This window comes from Bicyclus anynana, chromosome 10 (assembly GCF_947172395.1).
Source record: "Bicyclus anynana chromosome 10, ilBicAnyn1.1, whole genome shotgun sequence".
In the NCBI taxonomy this organism is placed as follows: Eukaryota; Metazoa; Arthropoda; class Insecta; order Lepidoptera; family Nymphalidae; genus Bicyclus; species Bicyclus anynana.
The window spans coordinates 15,928,775-15,942,365 of NC_069092.1; positions in this window are offsets into that span (position 1 = coordinate 15,928,775).

The following is a 13,591-nucleotide window of genomic DNA, read 5'->3' on the forward strand; positions in this document are numbered from 1 at the left end:
TGACGATGGGATCCTAGAGAAATCAAGGAAAACTTTCAAAAATTGTAAGGGTGACTTTAGACTTTTGCTAAACAAAGGCGAGGGGAGTTCCCTCGCCTTTGTTTCAACGGTTAAAAACAATAAAATTGTGTTTGGGCTTGTTCAATTTGTGTTGACCGAAACTTTCCACCTTGATGAGTTGTGACTGTCTTGAGGGGTCTGGTTTAGAAGACGAAGGACAGTTAAAGGAACTCCTCAATGGCTTACAGTAGCTACCTTGTGATTGGACTTGATTAACGTGTATTGATGAGAACTTTCCACCTATATGGGTAATTATTGTCACTAGGGGACTGATGATAAAGGCGAAAGACTTTAATAAAAAAACAACCGACTTCAAAAACATAAAATGTACCGATTAAATTAAAAAGCGAAAAATACATCATATTTTGTTCTACCTGCTGATCAGCTTGAAGGCGGTGCTAATCTGATGTCGTGTTGTAATGAAAGAATACTGGTCTGATAAATCTAAATCTTTATGATATTCTTACATGGCTTGAATTAATACATCATCGGGGTAGACCTAAGCTAATTTAGAAATTATAATATAATAAACTCACCCGCGCTAGGAATCGAACCCAGGACTTCTGTGTTTACTGAACTGTGACATTACTTTTGTACGCCACAAAATTTCACATTACATTACCTAAATTAAAATTGTTAAACGACCGATTTATATTCCATACAAGTAAGTAAGTACTAAATATTGAAGTTAGAATCCAATGTTAAATCAATATTCCAATTAACTAGGCAATGTTCCCACGTTGACGATATTCTAAAACGAAATTTGGCTAGTACGGCTATAATGGCTTTCCAATACAACATCGTTACATTGCCCAGATATTTAGTGAGTTTAGTTAGTAGTATTTAGTTAATAGTATCTAATTATGATAATATTTGTTGACCTATTGTTGTGCTTAGGTCCATCAGTTGGTGATCCCCACAGGAGTCACTTCAGTCAACCAAGACTCTAGAAACTCCAGAAAACTCTAGAAACTCAGCAGGCCACCCAGGTGTTGCTTTTTGTTGTGTGCTGCGCTTTGTCAAGGTACATCTCTGCATCTAAGCATAACATACATACCATATATTGATGTTTCCTTTTCCTCCAAACATGCTCTGCACGGAAGACCGTCTGTTCTAGTACCGAAAGTTTATTTAGTTAGATAATAGTAATTATTGTAATATTTATTGAGCTGGTCCCCATTGGAGTTACTCCAGTTCACCAAGATCGCTGTAGAAACTTAGCAGACCGCCCTTGTCACCGAACGCTTCGTGGAGTGTTGCTGGGGAACAAATGTGTGCTATGCCTTGTTCAGATACCTCTGCATCTAAGATTATCGTGTATTGGTGTTTCTTCTTCCTCCAAGCATGATCTGCATAGAAGACTGTCAGTTATACTTAGTCTCATCATTAGTACTATTTTAATTTTAATTTTAAATTTTACCGTTTAATTCTGCTATGGTTTAAGTACTTTTGTTGTCAAACATGGGTTGAGGCTTGGTAAGATCTCTTTAGTGTGTTTGCAGTCATTTGTGTTTGCCCATGCTTTCGTGTTAAAGCAGTGTATCCTTAGGAAGCCGTGTTTTGTACTCACTGTAGGGAAAATTAGAATTATATTTATAGTAATAATATTCCGTAAACGTCATTTGAATTTCAGATATTACTCGTTATTATTGTAGAGCTATTAGATATCAGATATTGTTGACTCGCCATCGAGAGTAAACAAGGACACGTCGTTCAATAGAGTAAACACGCTTCTACTACTCGTAAGAATATTCTCCCTCATAACAAAATAGGCAATAAGTATTATTGTTTTTATTTAGCTTGCCCTGTTTGGAGGGTCAAATTCAGAAATTGAAATTTTATTTTTAGTGACCGATAAATCTTATATTTTTTCAATTAGTACTTACATCTGAAAATCCATTACTGTAGCCAAAGAATAATATTTAAGCAGAAAAAGACGAAAAAAGGGACACCAAAACTTATCTAAATTGCCATTCACTTTAAAGGCTCACTTTTGAACTTTCAAAATAAAACAGTAGGCTAACGAAATAAGTTAGGTAATAGTACATTATGATATAAGTGCAGTAAGTTGCAGCCGAGGCGATATTGCAGCTCGAGCCTTGGCAAGAGCTATAGTTAGGAGGCAGAGGCTGTAATTATCAAAGCGCACGTATGTCATGCGACGTTTTATAACACATTTGCGATAAAACACACTTTCTGAAAATTAATTTGCATCTATGTCTGTTTTATTGATGACATTTTGACACGCTTATCATTTTTACACAGATAGCGAAGGCACCAGCGTTTTTTTTTAGACAATTGCGTCAAAAACAGCCAGTACTAATAAAGTAAATTAATATTTTTACATTTCTATTACAGATAAATAAAAATTAAAATAATCGTGGGTTGTCATTTATTGTCAAAATTATTAGAATGAAATAATTAAATATTTATTTATTATATCTTATCTCACAAAGCTAATTTTATTCATAAAATATTAAGCACTTTTCTGACATAAAAACTTTTTGCTAAGGTTTAAAAAAGTACCGTTCGTTTTTATATTACATAACAGCACATGTGCATTATACTTTACATTATGGCATATGTGCGTAATGAGATACATTACAATATTGAAATTGTTCAAATAACAGATACTTTAAGAGCAAATGAGTTATAAACGTGCCTAATTACCAACAAGCCGTGGGTCTGAAAACGTGTGTAAAAGCTGCAAACAAAACATTGGTCACAGCAAAGTCACATGCAAGTATTCGCGTGCCAATAAACAAGTTTGAACAAGTTTACAGGAAGTTACATCGTGTTTCACATACAGTTGAATGTTTATTCCTAAAGTTGTTCGAATTAATAACGCAAATAGATAACTTTGTTAGCGCGCAATAGTTCGCATCGGATGAATAATTTATGTTACAGTTTTATCGTTTGGAAACATGTGATTTACAGTGTATTCCGGCGCTTACTTCTCTTTCGTGTAGTTTTTTTAGGAATGACAAATGTGGGTCCATTTTTAATTATAATTTAACATAATTTACCTTTGCGGCAGTTTTCGTTTAGCGATATATTTACATTAGAATTCAGACGCTGTATGTAGTTATTATGTAGATACGTAGTAAATTAACTACCTAGTAGTTAGTTATTGATTTTTAATCGTGCCTAGAGTTATGCATTTTTGGTGATGATACATTATCTTTATTGTTTAACTTATAAACTTAACTTACCTTAACTTGAGCTCATTCATGGATTCAAATAGTGTAAAAATATTATGGTGCATATATTATATAAGTTTTGGTCTTGCCTAGCTAGGTGGTTGAGGCATCGGACACTATAGTGCTTGTCATTGTGGTGAGTGGCATAATTTTAGAATAAATGTTTTTTCTATTTTTCTTTACATGGCAGACTGCAAGGCCGCCGGTCCAAATCAATATTATTGAAATTAATAATCATAGAGTCAAACATCATCATTACAATCACCACCGGCTCTGCATGATTTCTACGCTCGTAATCCACTCTTTGTTGTTGCCAGTTGCGATCAGTGAATTATTTAATAAATGTTTTATACTATAAATTGCACTTTCATAGACTGCATAAAATATATCAGCCACTGACGATCAAGTAATCTCACATGCCTGCAGCGCTAACAGGTCGCGATCGGTATGATGTTATGTACATCGACCATCACACGATCAGTTCTATCGGCTGTGAAGCCGTTAGCGCTGCTGGCACGCGAGATTACTTGATCGTCAGTGGCTGATATATTTTATGCAGTCTATGAAAGTGCAATTTATAGTATAAAACATTTATTAAATAATTCACTGATCGCAACTGGCAACAACAAAGAGTGGATTACGAGCGTAGAAATCATGCAGAGCCGGTGGTGATTGTAATGATGATGTTTGACTCTATGATTATTAATTTCAATAATATTGATTTGGACCGGCGGCCTTGCAGTCTGCCATGTAAAGAAAAATAGAAAAAACATTTATTCTAAAATTATGCCACTCACCACAATGACAAGCACTATAGTTTCCACTCAAGTCACTCTCGCTGCATATCCCAAGTAACCCATAAAGAATTACACAACAATAAATGTGGACGGCTCGAACACCACACGCAAACTGAAGCCGACCGTACGACGGGCGCCTTATATCGCAAGTCGTTCCCGCCAACCGATCGTTACCCCCTTCTAAATCCCTACTCTTTACGAAAACAAGTCGCGCCACCTAGCGTCGGCACGAGCCAACACGAGATCGAGCGACGTCATATCCGTCTCAGACTACTATTTTCTACACTATTAAAAACATGTAAATTTAAAAACGGCGGCTTCGTTGCAACGCGGCGATAACAAATCAACCGTCAACTTGTAATGAAACAGAACAGCACCATTGTCGAAGTGCTGAAACTTCAGTTACGTGCCATCGTAACTTAGTTTCCATACTTGTTAGACGAAAAGGAATTGTTTATGCCTTTCCACGAACGTTCAGTTAGGTTGGTAACTCGTAAATTTGCCACGTGCTAAGCGTTATGGCTGCCATATCCTGCCTCGAACGACGCATAACTTTGGAGGTAAATTTTATTTCTTACGAAGTACCGAAGCCGATATTATTTGATCGTATCTCGCACGTGATAGAACAGTAAAAAAACAGTAAGTTCATCATCATTTTCATCATCAGCCTGATTTTAAATTTTAATGCCAAACCAACAAAATCAAAGGTTCGTTTATCAAAATTCGTTTATTCATTAAGAACTGCTGGCCTATTTATTATTAGGTCTTTATTATCAACCTATTAAAATAAACATCAAATCAAGTTACAAAATGTCATTTACCTACTGATGTCATTTATATACACCAGTACCTAAACACCGGATTACACTTTTACATAGAATCTCAATTTCGTTTATGTCAAATAGCGTACGTCAAAGATAGAGAATTATCCTGCTGGTGTTAACTCAATAATATGTTGTGATTTACAAAAAAAGTATATCAATAAGATAGATCACATCGAAAGTTTAAAATAATGAGCAAGGTTTCTTCAGAGATTTTGAAATGAAATTAAATGACTGGTTTCACGAGTCGCTGGCCACCCAAAATCATGGCGTTGTAACTTGTGAACTGTGCTAAAAAAAGAAAAATGTATTACAAAAGGGAGAAATGTCCATTAGGCACATCTGTACGGCTAAGAAACCTTCTTGCCTTCAAACCGTTGCTGTTCCTGCCTTTTCTTCCAAATACCAGCACCTATGTCTACTTCACCCTGCGTTACCAATTTCGTTCTTCTCTTTGCTCTTCATTTGCATCTATCTAGTTATCAATTCCCATCCTTCCTATCTCCAACTATGGTTGGTACGCCCCACAAAAGTAAGTAAAACAATTTTGAAAATGAGTGGTGCAAAGCATTAGCAACCTTCCTACTTCCAGTCGATTAACCTAGTCCACGCTGACCCACATACCCTTAAGTTATTAACGCCTAAATATTTCCAGGTAAGTAAAACACATACGTATAATACATAACTGTGTTACTTCCACGCCATTTCCGCTGCATGAATCACGGGAAGGCATTCAGGTACGCTGGTATGCCGTGCGTTAGTGCCGGTCGGCTTCACATAGGCATCCTGAACAGAAAGCGATATCTAGCTCCGAATATTAATCTCTCTATCCGCAAGTTTGAGGAAGGAAAAGAGAAAACAATGAAATTGTGAATTGTTACATTTAATACATTAAAAGTGATAACCCTGCTCGTCAATCCGCATAAGAGCGTGGTGTATCTAAGCTCTGAAACCGCTTTTTTAAGGATCTTGATCCAGGAGCGGACCGTTAAAACAACTGATTAGTTGATGATGATTATATGCTGCGATTCTCCAGGACTAGATCAAACTGAGTTTTCATATATATTTTTTTATATTCTTTACAAGTTAACCCTTGACTACAATCTCACCTAATGGTAAGTGATGATGCAATCTAAGATGGAACCGGGCTAACATGTTAGGAGGAGGATGAAAATCTACACCCTTTTCCATTTCTATATGACATCGTATCGGAACGCTAAATCGTTTGGCGGTACGTTTTTGACGGTAGGGTGGTAACTAGCCATGGCCGAAGCCTCCCACCAGCCAGACCTGGACCAATTAAGAAAACCTCAATCGGCCCAGCCGGGGATCGAACCCAGGGCCTCCGACTTGTAAATCCACCGCTCATAGCACTGCGCCACGGAGGCCGTCAAAATCTTTGTTTTTGAGTTTTTAACCCTCGATCTAAAAAGAAGGGTGTTATAAATTTGACGTGTCTGTCTGTCTGTCTGTGGCACCATAACTCCCGAACGAATGAAGCGATTACAATTTAGTTTTTTCGTACTAAAGGTGACTTACGGAGAGTGTTTTTGGACATGTTTCATGAAAAACGGTTGATCCGTTTAAAAGTTGTGGGGGAGGACAACCGAATGTCTGCAAATATACTCGAGTGGGGTCTCAAATGGAAGCGCACTGAAAGAGAATACCTATTAATGACTAGATCGAGAGTGTAATAAATAAATTCATGACATTCGGGGGTTTTTCTAAATTTTCAATTTCATTAATGTTTATTCATTTTCAATATGTATTTTGTGGAATAATAAATAATAAATGAAAAAAAAATAGTTTAAAGTTTCCCGTCTAGCGTCAGTTAACGCGCACATAATTGGAACTCTGCGTGAAGTTCGCACCAATTCATCATTGTCAAACACTAAATTACATAATAAACAACTGTAGGATCAAGTGGTGAATTTAATTAAATTGTTTTATTAATCGTTTTTGCGAATTCATCGCTTTTAATAAAATATGTTAAAGGTTCCAGAGAACGAAAATTGTAACTCAAAATCAATCAATCAAGAAATATTTTATCTGAATAATCCTATTCATTTATTGCTTATAACCAATGATATTAAATACTGTTAGATGTGTTACTAGCGCATGAAAAATGAGGCTCCCCAAAATGGAAATTTATAGTCCACTCAATATTAGTTGTGGTCAACAACGAGCGTTATTTATACAAATAATACCTAAATATCATTTACAATGTTGAGTTGTGTGTTCAGGAATTGTAAAAACTATATATACATAAATATATAATGGAATTAAAGACAAGATTGTGCATGTGTGCGCTCAGTGTTGTAGCCTATTATTCGGATCACTTTAAACGGTGATTTTGTAGAGAGGTAACCGATCTATAATTTAAAATGATCATTGCTTATGTAGATAATATTGTACGAACAAGTTAATATTATATTGAACTATGAGGTCTGTACTGACTCGTTTATCGTGTATACAAAACGTCTTACGTACATGCACACATTTTTACAAAAGTAGTTAAAATGTTAACATTTATGTGCTTAAAATTAAATCTAGAAAAATTAAATCTAAAAGCACTAGGTACCTACTAAAGTCTATCACAAAAACTAAAACTAGACAATTTTTTCTGAACCTGAAACGAGATATTTCTTAAAGGCGAAATTCGATTGCTTTTTATTGAATTTGTAAGTATTATCAAATGTAATATTAATTACGTCGATACTAAAAAAGTGGTACGTTCCTATTCATTGCAGTTTCACGTCGAGGCGCAAACCGTGACGGTTACGCACGCTTGCCTTTCAATTCCACCTATCAGCTTCTTGATTCTTTATCACGATATCGAAGTATCCACCAATCAGCATCTCAGGCCTACATCACGATATCGAAGTGTTTTTCGTTTTGCGATATATAAGGCAGGTATAACGTTGTATCTTCGGGGAGTCCGTTGTTACTGAGAAGACCGGTATTGGCGAGGGCCGGACTCAAGCCTCGCTGGCAAAATCTGTAATTAATTAATCCATTAGTTAGTTAGTAGAGTGGCTCTGGTATAGTTCAGTTGTTCGGAAGGTTTCAGACGGATGTCTGTATATGATGACCCTCTTCTTCATCCAGTAGCAAGTTTGACTTCCTTTATGCTGTTGGATATAACATTTTATTAATTCAACCAATCCAATCAGTAGGTAGAGATATGAGAGCCGTTATAGCCTAATGGATATGACCTCTGCCTCCGATTCCGGATGGTGTTCGAAATCCGATCCAGGGCATTCACCTACAAACATGTCTCAAACGGTGATGGAAAACATCGTGAGGAAACCTGCATACCAGAGAATTTGCTTAATTCACTGCGTGTATGAAGTCTGCCAATCCGCGATGGGCCAGCGTTGAGGACTATTGGCCTATCCCCTCTCATTTTGAGGGGAGACTTGAGCTCAGCAGTGAGTTTTAAAATGTCATGTGTATAGAGGAACATTTTTTAAATTGAAGATAATGAAATGTATTAAGTACATATTTATCTGGTATGAAATGTATTTGGAGGGTTGAACTATGAATACTTTTGGATATTTTTTCTTACAAGAAATTCTAAATAGGTATTATTAGTAGCCCGGAATTGTTTGGTAGAATTCGGTGTTAACTAATTGGGCCATATTATCGTCATTAATTACATCTGTAGCCTATGCGGTATGGTAGCTTCTTAATCTTGATTAGTATGAAAATCTTAGATATGCTTAGATGTTTAAAACTACAGATTTTATATGTAAATTACATTTTAATATTTGGTATTCATTATATCGAGTGATTAAAGAGAACTTAGTTTGGTCTTACATTGTTTATCACGCACGCCAGCCGCAGACGTACGCTAGTGTGGTATACAAACAAAGTCTGGTTTACTGACTCTGTTTCCTGTTAAATTCTGATTTATATTTTCCAAAAATACCAACACCACTACACACATGTCCAAAATTGCGTAATACTTAAGAACAACACTACGTCATAAATTCCTACCTCGGCAACCTTTTTAGACGAAGGTCGAAGGTAAGTTATGGGCACCATTTCTCTTCCTCCCTACGAGTATGTTCCAATAAACCAAAGCAGTATATCTTCGCGAATACATAAAACTTTTTACGATGCGTTAACGTGTACGGAACCCGTATATAAGTAAAATCTTTAAGACCATGGGGGTAATTAAGAAAGTACTTTGATTACATTTACGCCCCGTTTTATCTTAAAGGGATTAGCGTAATGTATATCATCCGAGATGACTTTGTGGGGATGTTTGAGTTAATGGCTGCTAAATTATACGAATGGCACTAAACTAAATCTCGTTTTGTATCAAAATGGTGACGATTTAGAATTTTCAACGTCTTTCAGCCCTCTTTAATAGCTTTACACGCAGTTAATTTTGTTTTATTTTTAAGCAATATTTGTCTTTTTTAGTCGACTTTATAAAAGGAGGAGGTTCTCAATTCGTCAGAATCTTTAATTTATTTGTAAACATGACATATTTTCCCATTTCCCTTCAATTAGTTGGAAAGACTGTCGGAAAAGGGTTATATAGAATGGATTAAAGTCCAAAAGACGATGATCGAATTCATGATCTCGGTGTTGAGTCTGAGTCTGAGTATTGAGGCTTATTTTTTAAAGTAATTAAATGAACAAACAAAAGACCTATGTTAAACAACTTCGTAAAGAACACTTGCTAGCACGTTCTGCAAGGCGCTGCGGCCGACAACCTGATGATAAAAGGAAAACCATCACCTATCAAAACAACACTGTACAAGGCATGCAGTGGCGTGCACAAAGTTTGTAACAAGGGTATGCACTCTGAGTAAAAATTGGAAAGTTCCTTTTCCTACTATGCATTCTGTGGTCCAACATCGGTTTGTATTGAGTCCTCAGGATAGGCGGTCCATTTTTGCATGAAGTGCACGCCACTGAAGGCATGCAAGTAATACATCCTACGAAGTGCTGCCCTGTTTCCATCAGCCTGAGGTTTATCCTTGCAACCATGTTCTTTAGACCATAGCATAGCAATGTTGCTTGGCACCCTTTAAACAAAGCGGTAGTAGATACTTCATCGGAGAGGTCTGTCACAAAAGCTTTACTACCGTTATCATGTGCCTATTTACTTTCAAAATTGTCATCATATCAAATTGAAATTTAGAGAAAAATAATTGAAAATTACACCTTACATTCTAATCAAAAAACAAGCAAAATTTATGAATTTTTTACGTAAAAATACATACACTCTTACTAATCAGTCTCTTACAGTCGCTAATACTATAAATAGGGTTCCAAGTAACAAATTGTATCCCAATTTCATACCGCCAGTATCCCACGTGTAACAATATCCACATCACATCCACGCACTAATATCTCCCGAACGTCACAACTACACCTCATATCGTTTTATAAAAGAACCTCCGCTCTTTTTTCCGGTAGTTTCCCCGGGGAATTCGGGGATCGGAAGCCTACAACCTAAGGGGGTCGCACATACACATCAGTAAGACGCAAAAATATTTTACAGAAATCTAACTACGTACTGTCAAGAGAATATTTGGACATGTTTATGGAAGGCGGATATACGATTAGATTAAATTTGTTATAGAACTTAATCATATTCTTTAGCCACTACTTTTTACCCGAAATGAATAGTAATATGGACTAAGCTGGTACAGGGACGAAATAACGCGTTAATAAAATAATAATAAAATAATTTATTATAAATATATAAAATAAACAAAAGAAAACATGAGACTTAATACTAAGGCTTCGGCTGAATGGGGCGCTACCTCAGCTCTATGCTTCAGCTAAGTAACTGTAGCGCTGATTTTCAGACAGCTGTACGGTACCTAGCTACTTTAGAATTATTAAAGAATATCTGTAGGTATACTAAAAAATTTGACTGAAGTTTGTAGTGTTATACCCAATCCAAACCAAGCCATTTTCATCAAGTCAAGCCAATTTACATCAACATCTGATTGTAAAAGAGTTTGAAATTATCATATTATACCTGCTAGCAAGCATTGAAGCAGCATGGTGGGTCTAAGCTCCATATCCCCTTTTCCAAAGAGAGAGGTCTGAGAATCTAAGGGCCCATTAACATAGGCTGAAATCAGTTTTTTACAGAGTACCTACTTAGGCCCAGTGTAGGTGCATTAAAATTTAAATGTTAACATGAAATTGCGTGAATGTGCGGCACAGTGTGCGATCCCCATAATATACGGCTGCGGGAAACTTGCTTTATTATACGTCAAAAATTTCCACACATAAAAAAACTTCGCATTTTATGAAGAGGCATAGAAAAGTGAGCATGGAGTGAAAGTCTCTATGAATATAATATTTTTTTTATATTTTCAGTGTGAAACTGTTTTCAAAAGACAAAAACATTGGTGTCTTTTGTCTTTTGAAAACATAAAATAAAAAACAGTGGTGTTTTTCTTGGTCTATACACACTACACATCAAAATACTTGGATCTTGCTCACGAGATTACCGCCATGTGGAATGTTGAGTCAACTATTATTGTTCCGATAGTTGTTCCAGTCATGGCCTTATAGCGAAAAGCTTCGACCAACATCTTAAGAAACTTTCGCTTTACTGTTGGATCAACGGCCGTTTTCGCTTTAGCTTTACGGTTTCGACGGCCTCCGTGGCGCAGTGGTATGCGCGGTGAATTTAATGACGGAGGTCCTGGGTTCGATCCCCGGCTGGGCCGATTGAGGTTTTCTTAATTGGTTCAGGTGTAGCTGGTGGGAGGCTTCGGCTGTGGCTAGTTACCACCCTACCGACAAAGATGTACCGCCAAGCGATTTAGCGTTTCGGTACGATGTCGTGTAGAAACCGAAAGAAGTGTGGATTTTCATCCTCCTCCTAACAAGTTAGCCCGCTTCCTTCTTAGATTACATCATCACTTACCATCAGGTGAGATTGTAGTCAAGGGCTAACTTGTAAAGAATAAAAAAAATAGTGTTTTGTACTATTTTTATATTAACATTGCTAAAAATAAAAAAAAGGACGAATAAAGAAATGAGAAAGAGAAAAATGGTAAAAACATCGTTTCGACTCTTGCTTTCGTTTGGCGAACGAGCTACTATATTTTAAAAAGGCTAGTATTAAAAATAATGAAATTTACCCGAATTCATCTGGCAAAACACACTGGCGTCTGGTGGCACAATTAAACTTTTATAACGCCGGGAGCCGCACCATTATGTTCCTTTTATGATTATATTCTATTTAATCGTGAAACTGCAGCTATTACTGTTTTACGTCGATCGTTCGAACGGTGCCATGTTTTCACGGAGAAACTGGAAAATGAGGAAAGTTGTCGCAAGCTGCTTTTTATTAGCGTACTCTCTTTTGGAGTGCGTATAGTTGCATGGACCCACAAATACAGTTGTGGGTAGCCTCAGTAGATGGCACTTTGATATTACGTGGGTAATGGTTGCATTATAGTATGTGAACATCCTTTATAACTTAACTGCCTCATAGGGTTAAAGAGGTGTAGGAAGAAGAAAGAAGTCCTGGCTACGAAATATAAGGGAGTGGACTGGCATAAAGACAGTCGAAGAACTTTTCCGCCTAGCCATGGACAAGGAAAAGCTTAGAAAGCTGACCGCCGACCTTCAGTAATGGCACTCTAAGATAAGATTTCTTTTTAAATTTGACAAAACAATCTAATCAATTGACAAAATGTCATCTACCTTCTATAAGATAACCACCAGTTCTACCGAATGCTATTTGTTACATATAATGTTAATTTCGTATATGTCAAAGATAGTAAATTAACCTGCTGTCTTTCTCCAGGTATTCGGAAAAGACTGTATTAAGAGTGGGTACGAAAATAATACAGAGAGCCGGTATCGAACCTCGACCTGTCGGTGATGATTCCGGCCTTTATAATGAAACTATATCTTTTAAGATAAATCCTTAGTCTTTCAAGTTATCGAAAGGAAGTTCCTAATCGCGCGTTACACTTCGTATGGGAGTGAAACCGAAAAAAGTGTACTTCATGTTCATGTTCAGGACATTGTTCATATACATGTTCATGACAATAATATAGACATAAATGTTTTGGCAATATGACGTCATTAAGCTTATATGTAAATCTTCGCCCTTTACCCATACTTTCATTTTAATTTAGAACGCTCTACGGGCAACCGCGTATCACATCACGTTTCTATTCTTAAAATAGACAAATCCTACAACAAATCCCTATTGTTACAACTCCATTCAAATACCAAAAAAGTATGCTTTAAACCCTATTAATAATAATATATGCAGGGCGAAAACATTTCTATGCGCACACTGATGAAAACAACATGTAATACATACGGTCTAGTTTGAGAGATAGTGAAGTATTTTATTATGTGATTGAACTTTTGTTTAAAGGCTTCACTTGAATGATGCGCTAATGCAATGATTCGTTAATTATTTCCTATTATTTTATTTATTATTAAAAATTTTATTCAAAAAAATTTAGTATACAGCACTGTACGCACATAAGTACGTAGAATTGTACAAATCCGATACCTTTTTAATTAATTTCAAATAGTAATAATTTAACTTCGCGAGAAAATGCTATTTTAAAGTCTTTACAGCAAGTCTACGTTTAGTATTAGATGTCAGTGAGTATGGTGACTTTCTTTGGTAACCAGCTCAAGGACTATAGAAAAGAATTGGTTGGAAAAAAATGTAAAAACCACCCATCGACCCTTGGAA